Source organism: Cephus cinctus, unplaced genomic scaffold, assembly GCF_000341935.2.
Source record: "Cephus cinctus unplaced genomic scaffold, Ccin1 Ccin1_scaffold1843, whole genome shotgun sequence".
In the NCBI taxonomy this organism is placed as follows: Eukaryota; Metazoa; Arthropoda; class Insecta; order Hymenoptera; family Cephidae; genus Cephus; species Cephus cinctus.
Genome location: NW_014334024.1, coordinates 67,565 through 83,136, shown reverse-complemented (window position 1 = coordinate 83,136; position 15,572 = coordinate 67,565). Strand labels below are relative to the sequence as shown.

Sequence of the window (15,572 nt, the reverse complement as noted above, 5' to 3'; positions counted from 1 at the left end):
GATGACGACGTCGAGCCAATTGCGTCGCGACGTCAGAATGACGTCAAGGTAAACGGCGCGGGTCAACGTCGATTCTTTAAACGGTCGCGGGGTCTGGATGATCTAACGAAAATATTGCCGGTTAAGTAAATATCGATATTTGCGATAACAATGCGAATGACGTCACAGTCCAAGGGTCGTTACTCAAGTATCACGATTGCGCGTCCACCGAGACGCGTGGCGGCAATGTAATTTTATTTGGTCCATGCAGCATCGTAATCTCTATCCCTCTCTCTCTCTATTCTTTTTTTTTCTTGTCTTTTTTTTTCTTCTCTCCTCATCATCCGCTGCCGAGATACTCAAAGGCAGATTAGTCGGGAGTCATTGAAATTAATTCCACGCACTGTCGTCAGCCGCTATCGAGTCGGGGTCAGCAGCCTTGTACTTTGTTATCATCGTGGGGTACGTTTAGAGTTCGCTAGGTTGGTACGTGGTGCCAGCGAACAGGAAGTGTCCGCCAATGATGCTTATTGCTACTATTGCTGATAGCGTTGCCGTATGTGTGTATATAGATTGTTAAGAATTGGCGATGCACCTGGATGTGCTGCGCTTGTGATTTTAGTCGGAAGGTAGGGGAGGGTCAAGTTTGGTGAGGGTTGGCTGGGCGGAGGGGCGGAAGGGGGTAAGGGAATGATATATACATGTAATTCCGAGGGATCTTAACCTCGCGTGAATATAAGACGCCGGGAATAAACTGAAACGGAGATCCGCGCGCAGCGGGATAACAAATTGTAACGGGCCCAGATTCGGCTGGGACTTGCACGTTAGGTAGAGGAGAAAACGGAAGGGAAAAAAAGATACGTTGGTTCTCGCATATGTCTCGCCGGACGAATTGTACATTCTAATGCTGCGAACGAATTCATGAATCTGTAAGATCTATGGTTTAAATAGATCTTTAGATCGCTGGGAATATCGCGGGTGGGGCCTTAGGTTTGCCGTGCGGATTCGTTCTCTTGCACGGTGAATGTCCTTGTTTAAGCTTCGTTCGCAAATTTTTGTCGCGAATTATTGGTGTCCGCAACTCTGTAGGCACCTGTGTACCGCGCTTAAGGATGGAGTTGGGACGAGACTTGGGGGTCTTCGGTGTTAATGATTTTGAGTCTTGACGTTGGGTCCTCGGGCTCGATGATCCTGGGACTAGTTGAGCGCGAGGGTAATGTCAAAATATTTGTTTGGGTGATTGTAGGTGGGAAACAGATTTTTTTGGAAAAATTTTATATTTACATAAAATTCGTTTTTTTCTTTTTTTTTGGTCGCGTGTCGATCGTTAATAATACGAGATTTGATTTTTCATCCTTGAACCATCTCGGCTTCTCTCTTTGATCGTGATAAACTTTTACTTTTTACTGTACAACTTTTTTTCGCCATCTTCGTATCTCAATTCGGCTTCGAGATTCGATGTAGCGTTACGTGGCTAACCTATGATTGTCCGTGGTGAAACACTGTCAAGCAAGATATCCGTTTGCGATTGGTCGAAATGAAACTGGCGGGAAATTTGAATGATTGAAAGTGAAAAATAAAATTTTTTTTTTCTCTGCTCATTTTTTCAAAATCACCCTCGCAGCGTTCCTCATTGCGTCTCTTGTGCGCTAGGCTAATGCGTCACGTGTTATTATTGTACGGGTCGTTACATAGGAATACTTGAAAAAAGAAAACAGAGACTTTATACGGAACGGAACAGGGTAGGATGGAATAGGAACGTGCGTTGGTCTCTGACAGGATAACCAAGACTCGCCGACGGTGGTCCGGTTGGTCCGGCTTTCTCGAGAGGTGCACCTTGGCACACTTAGGAGCAACCCCACGCCACCACTCCACCACGCTCCGCCACTCTACGCTTCGTACTGCATACTCTATGCTTCTGCGTACGTCAAACGCCCATACTATACGTATACGGAGTTGCTCGAGTCAAACAGACAACTTCACGTTACTCTCCATTTTCCTGTCGTCGCTGTTATTGCTACGAGCACAGGCTGTCACTTGGCAGACTATTCGCTCCGGTCGTTCCTAGTCGTTTCGACGCTTATGCAACATGCGCGACTCCTCATCGAGAACCGACCTAACCTCACTTTACGATTTTCAAGTATCCTAGGACTTCTGGATCAATGAATATTTTAGGTTAGGTTGTAGGAAACGCGACAAGGAAGTGGCTAGTGACTTATGGGTATTTCGATGCTCTATTTCTTTTTTTTTTTTTTTTCATCTTCAGCTGACGAACGAGAGTGACGGGGAAAGAAGGAGAGAAATTTGGTCGGGTATAATTAAGTCACTCTTAATGGGCTTACGCGAGTCGGACCTTTCCTTTATACACTCAGGGCCTGCAGCTTTGGGTTCTCCATATACGGACTGACGTCTGATTTTTTGTGGATGCCTTTTTTATTTACAGGGTATCAGTTGGTACGACTGATATTTGGTCGATATTGCTGATTTTTTTTTTGGGGGATTTTTTTTTCGACTTTTTTTTTTGCTTCATTTTTATTGCGGCATCTTTGTATTTTCGAATGGTTCGTGTCCGGGCTAAGCTATGCGTATGGTAATATTTTTGGCGGTGATTTTTTTTTTTTTTTTTTCTTTCTTTCTTCTATGAAACATTCAATCGTTTAGTTTCGCTTCCACTTGCGTTAAAAATTCTCTTTGCCTTTTTAATCCGTTTATAGGGGTGTTTTTTTTTTTTTTTTTTCTTTCTTTCTTCTATGAAACATTCAATCGTTTAGTTTCGCTTCCACTTGCGTTAAAAATTCTCTTTGCCTTTTTAATCCGCGACAGAACGCGAATAATGCAATAGACAAATAGTTGTACGTACTTTTGAACTGTCGCTGCAGATCCGATTGCCGAGTTTCACCGAGTTTCACTGAAGTTCGGCGGTCGCCTGAGTTTTGGCGGTTCGCCGACTTATCATTATGCAATTATTGAGCAATGGATAAATATTGGGTAACCGATCCATGGAAATACTAATCGGACTAATTGGATTTCTTTTGCCCGGTGCGGCGCAGGGTGACAACTCTGTAATCGTGATGTCGATTTGGGAAATAGAAAAAGAAAAATCTATTGCAAAGTCAAGAACCAATCGATCGTGATCTATAGATATCTCATTTTCTTTGTCACGTGGATCGGCCAAAAATTTTTTTTAAATTACAAAATTTCACATTTACATTTAATAAATCGCCTCCCGTATATATTCCGTATTGAAAAAATAAAAAAAAAATTAAAAATACAATGATCAATCGTCAATCAACACCGTTTATCTAATGACACGTATTACGATGCATATCGGAAAGATTAATTTCACGTGTAAGAATATCGATCCGTACGATAAGGACTTTTCAGAAACGATCGATAAGCGAATCGATAGTATTAAAAATTAAGTAGAATCAATAAAAACGGGTAAACACAGACAGGTTTTCTTTTTTCTACTCGCAATCAGTTTCTAAAATTATCCCACTTATCGACAATGATTTCGAAAATTCATTTGCTTCCTGTCTGCCACGAAGCTAATGATTCTCCTTATTCCCAATTTGCATAACATTCACTATGGTCACCGAACCCGGAATTTACCCCGCGCGATTAATCACTGCGGCACAAATCCCCGCATCTTCGATTCCGCCAAAATTTAGATATTTTTTTTTTTCAAAAATCCTTTAAAAAATGTTTTTTTTTTTGGTAAAATCATCAAGAACAAATTTCCCCTCTTCTGCATTACAAGAATGTCAAATGAGGTTGCGCCTTGACGACTTAAGCCTACCTCACAGTCATGGGTGTGTACCGTATATGTCGACAGACGACGCGTTAAAGCCGCGAAGAGAAATAAAGGGGGAAAAAAAAAATAATAATTCACCAAGTGCATTTCTTTAAAGCCAAGTGCAATTAAGCTTGTAAACTTGATACGTCACGTGCGAGTATAAGAGCGATAAACGATATTGCGCCATGAATAAAAGAAGAAAAGTAATAATAATAAACGAATCGTACCTTCGCGCAGGTACGAAATGTCTGCGCTGAATTAATCACGCTGATAAGATCCGTCGAAGACGCCGGGACGTCGGGCGTCGTTCCGTTACTCCCCCACCTGATTAACCAGCGACCGAAAGACTCGCGCAATCGGATGATTCGCGGAAATCCGGAAACTGCCGATATAATCGTGACGAATCTCCAGATAATTTTCGATTGGAATGAAAAAAGTAATTAGAAGTCCTGAACTTCCCCCCTCCCCCTCCCCTCCCCCTGTCACGGTTTCAATTTCAAAAGAACGCCCGTCATTCCTTCAATGGGATTTTAATTTAATCATCTCTATAGGACCTAGTGATTTCTAGGGGAATTTTATATTGGCGTAGTAACTCTTTTTTTTCTACATGTATCACGTGTCCAAGTCTTCGTAAAAAAATTTTGCACAACTGTCACAGAGATGGCGTCGAGAGAAACACCCTGTATATAGTTCGTTCGTGATAAACAGTACTACTTTTGATTTACCACAAATTTACACGTTCATGAATTCCATATGGTTAAATTCAGGTGGTACGCTTGTCGCGAATATATATATATAAGTCCAACCCCCTTTTCCTGGCTTCGTCGCATTCGCAGAATTCGTGACGCCACATAATCGCGACATGTGTGTATGTGTGTGTGACGATTCGCCTCGCTAATCTCAGTCGAGACTTTATTTGCTGAATGAGCAACGACGCGTTATTTGCGCGTACGTTTAATATATGAAAGACACACGCGAGTCATTTAACGTGAATGGTGATTTTAAAATGCGCGCCCAAATTGTCTTGAAATTTTGATATTGAAAAAAAAAAAAGTCTAATACATTTTACATTTTATTCCGTTCGCTCGTTGATATGTATGATTTTGAAAATTGTATGAAAACAAATTTTTTTTTTTTTTTAATAATATAATTTAATGCTCTCTCGCCGAGAGCGTGTATGCTTCGATGTAATATATGTCACTGTAATGCGACAGGGTTTGCACGTCGTTACTGTATGCTTGCGTAAACGTTAACGAGTCTACAGGTGTAAATCTTCGCTGAGATAAAGTCATGAATTATGTGACGTACGTTATTTGTCACTTGGGTGTATAAAGAAACGTGTGAATGATCAGTGCCTTAACCCACTTTTTGCTTTTGGTGAATGACGCTGCTGATACCATTTAACGACACGAGGAAGAGGCGCTCGTATCGGTGACGTGACAGTGATTTCGAGTAAAATTGATTTTTGTTTTCTTCAAAATTTGTATACGCGGATTTTTGAAAATATGATAGGGTGAAAAAATTTTTTTTTTTCTTTTTCCTCCTCATTGCATTTCGACCAGTGGGTTACGCGGCTGGGAATAATTATCATTAAACGATGATAGGATTCGCACGAGCACGTGGGCCCAGACACGTGGGTCGAACACCCACGTGTGTCATCCGGATTGATCGTGGGTTCTGGATGCACTGGTATTAACGATCTAGGAAAATAACATCCACGTGTAATCTCCGTGAGGAAGTAGGGGGGGATTAAATTTTTGGATTTTTCTTTTTTACAAAATTTCGACTGTCGATCGAGTTGCTGAAAAGTTAATTGATCGATAAAATTAGTATCCCGGCACTTTTGTATTTGACTCGTGAGAATTTATTGCACGTGGTGCACAGCAGGCGACCAATAACCTGACAGTTGATCAGTAATTATCGTTGGGGTCAATGAACTCGCTACGGCTCTTAATAATTCGATGAGTCATTTTTTTCATACAGCCGTGCATTTTTCTCTTAACCTGCCATCGAGCTCAGGTTGCGCTTAAACAATGCTGACGTACGCGATAAGAATTTCGCGTTGCCGATTTCGTCTGGTTACTTCCGCAAGCCCTTTTTTTTTTAGTGGTGAAAAAATTTTTTTCCCAGTCGGAAGGTGTGAAAAAAATTAACTTTCTCGTAGAAAAAAAAATTTATTTTGGATTACCACCAATCATTCACCAGCGACCTACTTTGTCCACAACCTCAAGGAATCTAGTGACTTTTCTACGCTCCCAGGGAAATAAACCGGCGCTGCCCACGTTCGTCGCAGGAGGGCCAACCGTTAATTTTCATCACGGCCGACATGCATATATATAGCGTATACGTAAATCTGCAATAAGATATACCGCAACATGGAAATTTTCCAAAATCGCATCTGCGTATAATCAAAAATTTTTCTCAAAATAAAAAAAAATTCAAAAATTCCCTACGTGACAAAAATACCTGTTGCAAATAATTTCTGGTTATTCTTTTTTTTTTTCATAATTTCTAATGACGATCGCAATTTAGTACCAGCTGTTTGGGATGCATCTGCATTCACTACGTAACAGCATACGTGCACATATGTTCCAGTGCACTGGACGATGCACATTGCGTGACCTTGTCAGCCACGTATGGCTCGCACGCGCAATTTCTGGACGCATTGGCTTTACACTTATGTATATATATACATATCAAACGAGCATACACATCATTCCCAAAGAAGAACGTACAAAAATTCAATAATAATTAAGTACGCTCAATTAATTTTGATTATCGTATACTATATATGATTACTAAAAAAAATAGTCATGTTTTTCCAAAAAATTAATTTATTCAAATTTTTTTTTTCAGTCGATATTAATAACGAGATATCAACGGCTGTATCGATATTATCAATTATCAAGCTTTATTCAAATATTTGATATTTAATTACGTACGACAATTATCATACTTTGATCATTAAATTTTTGGATATCACGAAATTCGTCGATTCCGTAAGTTTGTTCATATTTTGTTTAGAGAAAAATTTTTGAAACGAAATTTTATTGCCACAAAAATTATTCGTATGACTGTATATTATCCTGAAGATCGATTAGGAACAATCGATCATGATTATACGATGTATGTACACGTATGGTTGTACCAGGAAAACGTATGCAGCTATATTCAGGCTTCTACCCAAGTGACACGTTTAAATAGGCGTATCTATGTGCATTGGATATAATTAGAAACCAAGCTGACGATATATAGGTTATAGCATTGGAATCGAGCTTTTACAGTCATTTACGTAGATTCGTTGAAAATAATAATTTTTTTTGGAATAAATTATGAAACAAAAAATTTTTAATGATAACGCGACCTTTTCGGTAGCTGTACATATTTTTATCGATATTTTACGGTGCGTTAAGATTATATTGTAACTTTTCTTAATTCTCTCTGCCTGGCAGTTTTTTTTAGAGCTGACTAATCCTAAAGAATCATGCAACATGGTTAAAACCATTTAAATTGATAAGAACGTAATCGTTTGGTCTTATAAGAAAATTAGTAAGGGGATTTTTTAGAATTGATTATATATATATGTTGTTGTGTATATATATATATATATATATATTTTTTTTAAAGAAGGGTAGTTTTCAGGACTTTTTGTCTTGAGTGTTGGCAGTTTTGAGAACACTTGGTGTTTGTCAGGACGGGCCTGATAGCATTTAGATACGTAAGGTATACTGTCAGGACCATAAAGTGGCACTCACACCGAATTTTCCGAAAAAATTTTCATGCTACGCACTCGCAGTTCCGATGGGCTAAGAAATGATTTCGTTAAGCTAGGTTAGGCTAATATTTTAATACATGTCTCAAGGTTTAGTTTTTTTTTTTTTTTAAACGCATGGGCTTGCCATTGTGAGTAGTGGCATGCGTCCTCATAACTACCCTTTGACAAGTTTATATATATATATATATAGAATTTATAGCCGTTGTTATCATAGGTCGTAACGCGAATTTTGAAATTGAATTTATTTCGCGAGATCTAATATACGGTAAAAAATTTGGTGTGTCGTCCATTTTCCTGGTCGTCCGTCGAATTGTCAAATAACGGGAGTAAAAGGATCTTAATGGCTGCCACGATAAGAGACGAATAATAACACGCGAGTTTTTATCGTTACCCATCGAGTGAATTTTCGTTATCTTATATATTTAATAACTTCCATTGCTACAGATATAGATGACCCTAAGTCAAGTTTTAGATACGTGCTCGTGGTGTCGTTAAAAAAAAATAATTTGTATAAAATCTATTTTTTAGATTTTCAGAAAAAATTTTCTTGGTACATTCAAGCTGAAACACCCTGTACGTACGTGTACCGTATGTTGGGAACAATTAAACGGCGTAGAATCAAGCGGGACGAATTACAATAAAAAAAAAAAAACAAGCAAGAAATTCCTTGAATTCACAGAAAGATAACGATATACAAGATTATTCCCTGCTCCATGCTACAACCATGTTGGGACTTTCGTATCAGTCTGATTAATCAACGGGTTTTCAATGCGAATCATCGCAGCCACTTTCTGCCTGTCTGATACCTATACAGGTGTGCCTGATACAGGTATGCGTTCAAAAAACTTTTTTTAATTTTAAAAAAACAAAGTACCACCCGTAACATTAGGAATAATAAAGAAATTATTCCGTGCTTCAAAGAAACCCGGAAGTGGACTTAGGAATTTCCGTTCGATTTAAATCTATGTCTGATTATAGTGCGAAAGGTCAAAGGGCACCGGAGGCCAAAAGGAAATAGAATATCTATGTAACAGGCGATTTAGCGAGTATCGTAGATAATATAAAACCTATTTATCCAATATATATATATATATATATATATATATATGTAATACAGTATATCTGCATGACAAGAGAGTACAAGTGGTACTACGCGAGTCGAAAACAAGGCCCTTCCTTATCTAGTCAATAGTCATATATATATAACTATGCTACGTGGTAGTCAGAAAGGTTGGTACCCCTGCGCGCGTACGGCTGTTGCTTCTCTTTCGTATCTAGTTGACCCAGTTCTAGACCCAGAAGTGACGAGAGACCGGTAGAGGCTCCTCAGTCGCGGAGAGAGAGAGAGAGAGAGAGAGAGAGAAATACTCTCCAAAATTATCGCTTCACTTCGGTGCAGCTTCGCCACCTCCCCTCCCTCCCTCCCTCCAACTCCCCTCCACTCCCCGCTCTCATCTATCCAAAATTCCTCAGATCCAACTGCCTCGAATTCTCCCAGTTACTCGTACCAATTCCAGATTCAAATTTCCACCGGGTTTCTCGGCCTATTAAACAGCAGAGAAAAAGAAAAACTTAGCTACGAGGATCCGATAGTTGTTCGTAATAAATTATCATATCTTTTGGCAAAATATAAGTACCCACTCGAGCGTAATGCTCGGCGTATGGACGACGATGGGCGTTAGACAACTCGTCAGGAACGACGCCGTGCTCAAGGCCGACAGAGTCTTTTAAATGACTGGTCATTTCCAGGCGTCGTTTCGAAAGACGCCTTTGGACGACTTGTACGTCGTTTTTACAATTCTGATCCAATTCCATCGCACGTACGATAACGTCTTCGCTCCGTATACCCGTCTGCGATGCCTCGAAGAATTTCATTACTCGACGTAACGTACCAATACAAAGCGTGTGGCTGTTTGAGAACCTCTAGCGGGGATATCTGGAAGCTTCGCTTTTGGACGGAGCGAGCATTACGCGCACGCTTCTTCACTTGGTTTTATGAGAATGTACAGTGAGAGACTTGTGTACGTGGAAATCTTACTTGAGGTTTCTTACATTATCGCGCATTTCCGTTTCTTCTTTAAAAGAGCCTGGTCTATCCTACCGTCTACTTCCTCCATTACTCCACGTAGAAAAAGTCAACGTACATCGATGCCACAGTAATAACGGCTCGATTCGCACGGTAGAGATTTTATAATAGCTCGTTAAAAGATATATATGTTATACATAGAAAACAAACAGGCCGTACAGCAGTGCCAATGTTAACCAGTGCTTCTAGAAGCTTCTAGAATATTCCGGATATCTAGATATCCAGGATATCGGGGTCTTCCTGTAATGGAAGGTGGGAGAAGGCATAAAGGAGGGAAAAAAATAAAAATAAAAAAGGAGCCAACGAAGATTGGAGGCGAAGATAGGAAAGGAAGCACCAGGAGAGGATCCAGGCCAGTGGAAAAGGAAAGTGAGTGCCACTGTGGGTCTGCACAAAGAGGAGTAGGAGGAGTAGAAGAGAACTGCGAGTTGGGTGGTTGATTATGCAACAATTATTATCGTCATCACGATGATTATCCTGGTGCCGATTGCACGGTCTCGCTGATCCTTTTAATTATAAACAATTAGCCAGATAAATTGAATGTAGGATTTGAGGAAATTCTTTTTTTACATAATAATATTCTTCCACGTCCGTGTTGTCTCGGATAAATTTTCTTTTTCTTGTCACTCAATTTCTTTCTCGCTCTTGATTTTTCTTCTTTATTCGTTTACCGACTTCCGGTTCTTAAGGAACGCTCGCTATGTCAGACGAATAATGCAGAATGTATGATTCCAGGGAACGGTGGGTGACAATGAAGAAATAATAATCGAGCCATCGCGATGACACGGACGGAAAAGGAAGACGTCTTGGCGAACGTCGAAGGATGATGATACGTTTAATGGGATACGGCGAACGTCCTTGCTTCTGGAATCCAGGAAGAAACCTTCGAACCGACCTATCGGCCGGTTTCGATACTCGATACTGAAATACAAAGTCAAGATAAATTTAACCTCCACCGTAGAGAGGTTCCTTCGTTTAATTTACCTTTCTCCCGATTACGTCACAATCCGATCCTCATTTCCAATCGATGGATGCTAATTACTGACTGAGATCGATGAACGCCGTTATGCAGCTTATCGTCGTGATTACGCATCTACGATCCATGTAATTGAATGGCATTGAACTATGACCCAACCGGCCATCTTGGGACTTCACTAAAATCACTCGAAAGTCTCACTCGTATCTGCAACCAGAGTGCAATCGGACAAGTACAGATTATCCAGAGTAATGAAAAAATAAAAAAATTCAATTAATTTAGCGCCACCTCGTATACCAGTCCATCAAGACCGTCGTCGATGATCCGAATAGAAAATTTGTCACTGTCAATTTCAAACCGCAAAATATCCGACAACGAAATAGCGTGTGCGTGAATGATTAGGAAAAAAAAAAATTTAAGTACTGAACGATCAAGTCTTAGAAATGTTGGTGGTTCATGAAAAGTCCTGACGAAACGGGCTCTTAGTCATCAGACTTTTTCCGAGCAGGGGCGGCTTCAGGGGGGGCACCGGGCACGAGGGAGATATTCAATAATTCTAATACGTGGCTCGAGCGTAGCTTGCTTTCTTGCAGCGCAGTGACCTGATTCCTTGCATGCAAGAGTAAGAGTGTTTTCACGGAGAGAGGGGGCCGCAAAGAGGGGGGCCCTGAGAAACACGTAATACTCGTCACGGTAATAGTAATACAATATTATAGTGAACGTTAATGTCATTCATTTGTTATTCGATGAGAGAATCCTCTTGGGTAGTGTCTATGTTGAATTGCGGTCAGTGACGTCACTGTGAAAATTATAATTCTTCACTTTTCTCTAATAGAAACTATCGACAGGACGTGGAACTCACGAAGACGGTCCATATGCCAATTTTTGTTAACGTTATTTGATCTTTTTTTTTGGCTACCGTACTAAGCGGGGATCAAAATTTTTTTAGTTCTCATTTCAATAGTCATCAGTGTCTGTTGGATAATGACTACTGTATACGGATAATGTATAGGGGATATGCTTGCAAGCACCGATGTAGGTTATGCTGGTTATGTATGGTGGGCCTTTAGAATTTAGGTTGACCATATGGTGAACCGAACGATCTTGCTGTTCTCTTCCTTTTTATACCGTGAAACGTTATTAATATCATAACCGCGCTCTGGCGAACATACGGCTGGATCTTTGGAGCTGTAGCGTTGGTAGTGTCCAATCTTGACGATCGATATGATCGATGAGATAGATCCTGAAAGGGAAAGATTTATAATAGAACCAGTGTTAAGGTATGAGTATTGGGATTAGGTATATGCGTACGGAGTGATTCAGTATAAACTCACCAGCCGAAATTTCGTTCCACCCGGTATAGATGAAATGGAGTGGCTCGAATAGCCCTGCATACGGTGACCTTTCACCTATGATATATAAATTACACATGCGTATGCGTGACCACACGTCCTCGAAAAGTCATCAGGCCTTTTTCGTATCTCTCGCGTGGGTCACTTTTCGTTGTTACGAAATAATCTGGTCACCAGAATTATAGGGTCCATTCGGCATAAGGATGCTGCGATCTTCCACTTCCGTATATACGTTGCATCTTGTTTAGGTCCAAGGGATTGGCTGGGAGAAGAAAAAAAAAATTTGTGAGAGGAAAAATAAGTGAACGGGACCCCCCTTGCAGCTTCTCCCTCTGGACCCAATGGGATCCGAGTGGGTGAGGCATATGGTCCGGCGAACTCTGGTAAAAATAAATTCCTCACTTCCTCGTGATAGCGTGGGAGTGTGTACGCAGGCTTACGCATCGCGGGAACGCATCAAGGAGACTGTCGTGGACACGAGCGTCAACGGATTTGTGAAACAGCCTGTACGAGCACGGTGGGATGGACTCGGATGGACCCATGAAAAAGCGTGTTAGCCATGGAGACGTTTCCGTTTTGAAGAAGACGTAGTGGGGACCGGAAGTCGTCCGGTCGAGCGGGTCGAAATAACTATGATAAATAGAAGAGAAAGAAAAATTAATTTAATATATGATGATTTCATCTAACAATGTTTATAGGTTAAAAAAATGTTTTTTATTGAAATAATTATCATATATATTTGTAGGGATGCATATATGCATTGGGTATAGATATATGTATTTATTTACTGTACAAACCTCTATTACATACCTTTCTGTAGATGCACACAGCGTGACGCTGGTTATTACTCATAATGGCGGATGACTTTTATTATTTAGAGCGAAATGCTAGATGCTCGAAGGCTTTTCCTGATGAGGAAGAAACGATGGAATTCTTCAAGCCGTCGTTACAATCATTGCTCTAATGCGATTCTAATGAAGGGCGCTCCCATATATATTTATAGAGACTTGGATCGAATGGCTCTTGCCTTTATTCTCTTTTCTTTTTTTTTTTATTTAATTATTTACCAATTTTCCTTCCTTCCAATTTTCTTTCCCTTTCTCCCTTACCTTTTTTTTTCTTTCCCTTTCCCGTACCAGTATCCATTCTGTCTTACGAATTGCTTTACTTTTCTGGCTTTTTATATGTGCTCTTACGTTCATAATAATTGCACGTGCGTTATTGCTGTATCAGAAGCGCTTAAAGTCATGGCGATAAATAATAATTAATTCTACCTAATTAAGCGCACTTGACCGGAACACTACTTTTCATGAGATCCTGGAAATATTGCATAAATGAAAACTCGCCTTGTAGTACTTGATAGGCTAACGAGAAGAATCAGTGATGATACATATATATAGCACAATATATCTGGATAGAAAAAAGAGACATTCCCAAACCTCGTGGCAGCATCGAGATTCCAAAAAAGAGGTAGGAACGAGTGAATGGCGTGGAATAAAGATGGCGTCGTCTATTTCAAAAATAAATCCAGCATCCAATTCGTCCTAGGTAGGTATAAGGTTAGGTTATATACCCTGTTACACAGCAACTATCAAAATCGCATCTCACCAAGTAGTTTCCGGGCGCAATGATTTCAGGCCGATCCTAGATTGTCCGGCATATAAATTCCCCTGCAGGGCAATCCTTCCGGTTCTGTACGAGCCGCTGCTTGTGTGCTCCCATATACCGGGTGCCGGTATTAATTTTTAGATGGGAGTTAATAGCAGGTGGGAGAATCACTGGCGCTTGGTATAAACTTAGTAGACGTCCCTGGACATGCGTCTAATATAGCGATGCAGCCGTGGAATATAGGTCGCATGCTAGAACGAGATTTTATATGTGCCACACGTAGAGAGAACGCTATTTACATATGCGTATCTATATAGCACATAAGCGTGTACTATAGTACGGTATACTATAATACTGTATAGTTAGCAGCATCACAGTATAGCACAGAGACTCTATGCTACTTCATGCTAAATACGAGATAGAGACTCACCTATGTATAACCATATGTAATATATCCACATGCCTTTTGTCCCTAGTGCGCATGCGCAAGACCTCAGGAGAACCTGCGGCTTCTGCGTGCCGCACGCGTTCACCAGGTCGCAGTCGTACGCGTGACTTGCAGCAGGATGTTTCACGTGTACACGAAAGTTTTTCTAGTCCTGTCTGGCTATACATGGGAAAGAGAATAATTATTAATCTAATTACCGTACACGATATGATCTTTTTGTTTGTATGAAATTTTGTATTTCTTCTTTTGAGCTTACTTCAATTAACTTGAGGTATCATATCTTATTCTAATTCTCGTGGGGGATCCACGCGTATGACTCGGCTGCCGCTACGGCCGGCATAACAATGCATGACGTAACCTCTGGGGTCGAATCCTCCTCACCTCCTCTGGTACGACGTTACAGGAAAGTGAAACTCTCGGAAAGCAGGTCACACCCACATCGTCACTGTATACGTTCCAAAACCCGACACTACGTCACTCCAGAGAAGAGTGTCTCGTAGGAGTAGGATATCCTAGTATTTGACAAATTAATTTACTCGATCGTCCAGAATCTTATGGCCGCTATCCGCTAAAACTGTGGCTTAAGCTTTAAACGTATGTATTCCTCGACTAATCGTGATTTATAATACAGACCAGAATCGCATCGTGTAAGCTGCTTCGTTTCGTAGAGTGTCTATTTATCACGCGAGGTTACAAAAACTTGACAGCTCCCGTTGAATCCCTATGGAAAATCCATGGCGGTCTTGTTCGCTCGGCGCATGCGCACTGCGCGGGCTGCAGTTGAAACGGCGCGAAGTTCAGTCGGTAAGGTCGCAGCAATTAACACGTGGACAGGGACGATGGTAACAGTTGTGTCTGTTAATTGAAATATTAGAATCTCGAGGGTCATACGTTATTTGTCTGCTTGTACTTTAGGTAGTACCTTTTATCGTGCTACGTGGTAAAAGTGTCACGAGGTATTGTATCGAAGCTTTGGGAGAGCCGAGTTGGCTGTGTATATAGCGTGTTAAATATATTTGGCGATGGCCGTTTTCTAAGAACGACCTGGCCGCTTTGGCGTATCAAGTGCACCGTTCTAAGCGATGCCTAGTTCCTCGGGGCTCAGGAATGTCAGCGTGCTGCACGCACTCGATTCTCGAGAGACAGAGGGACAGTGGCTGCTGGTAACTACGACCCAGTGCGCGTACAATGAATATACAGCCTGCCAGAGTAAGTGTGAGTTTGTACTGTTGGCAAAGCTGGCCCTAACCTATATAACCTATATAACGAGAGCCAGAATAGAGACTAAGCGGATAGATGGATGAACAGATAAGGTAGATAAGTAGATAGATAAAGAACTCCCTGTTAGTGTATACAAGACCTATGGCGCACTTGAATCAATTTTAAGACCCTGTCTTGAGTAAAACCTGTAAGTCGTTACTTTTGACGCTGCGGAGTAAAGCGAATGAATATTTCGTATATTTTGAACAATTTTGTAATAGAAATTTTACATCTTTTTGATGTGTGTGTGTGTGTGTGTTTGTGTGTGTGTGGGGGGGGGGGGGAATTTAAA

General features: G+C 40.7%; 1 protein-coding gene and 1 long non-coding RNA gene across 2 annotated transcripts in view; one reads left to right on the top strand and one right to left on the bottom strand.

The window, feature by feature from the left end:
* Positions 1-15,572, top strand: part of LOC107273794 (longitudinals lacking protein-like) — a 44,823-nt gene that overhangs the window by 16,934 nt on the left and 12,317 nt on the right. The window lies entirely within an intron of this gene.
* LOC112495260 lies at positions 9,115-15,439 on the bottom strand. Its single transcript, XR_003061635.1, has 5 exons — positions 14,277-15,439; positions 12,775-14,179; positions 12,367-12,594; positions 10,621-12,226; positions 9,115-10,557 (listed from the first exon to the last, which is right to left on the bottom strand). It is a non-coding gene; the product is annotated as an uncharacterized LOC112495260 (long non-coding RNA).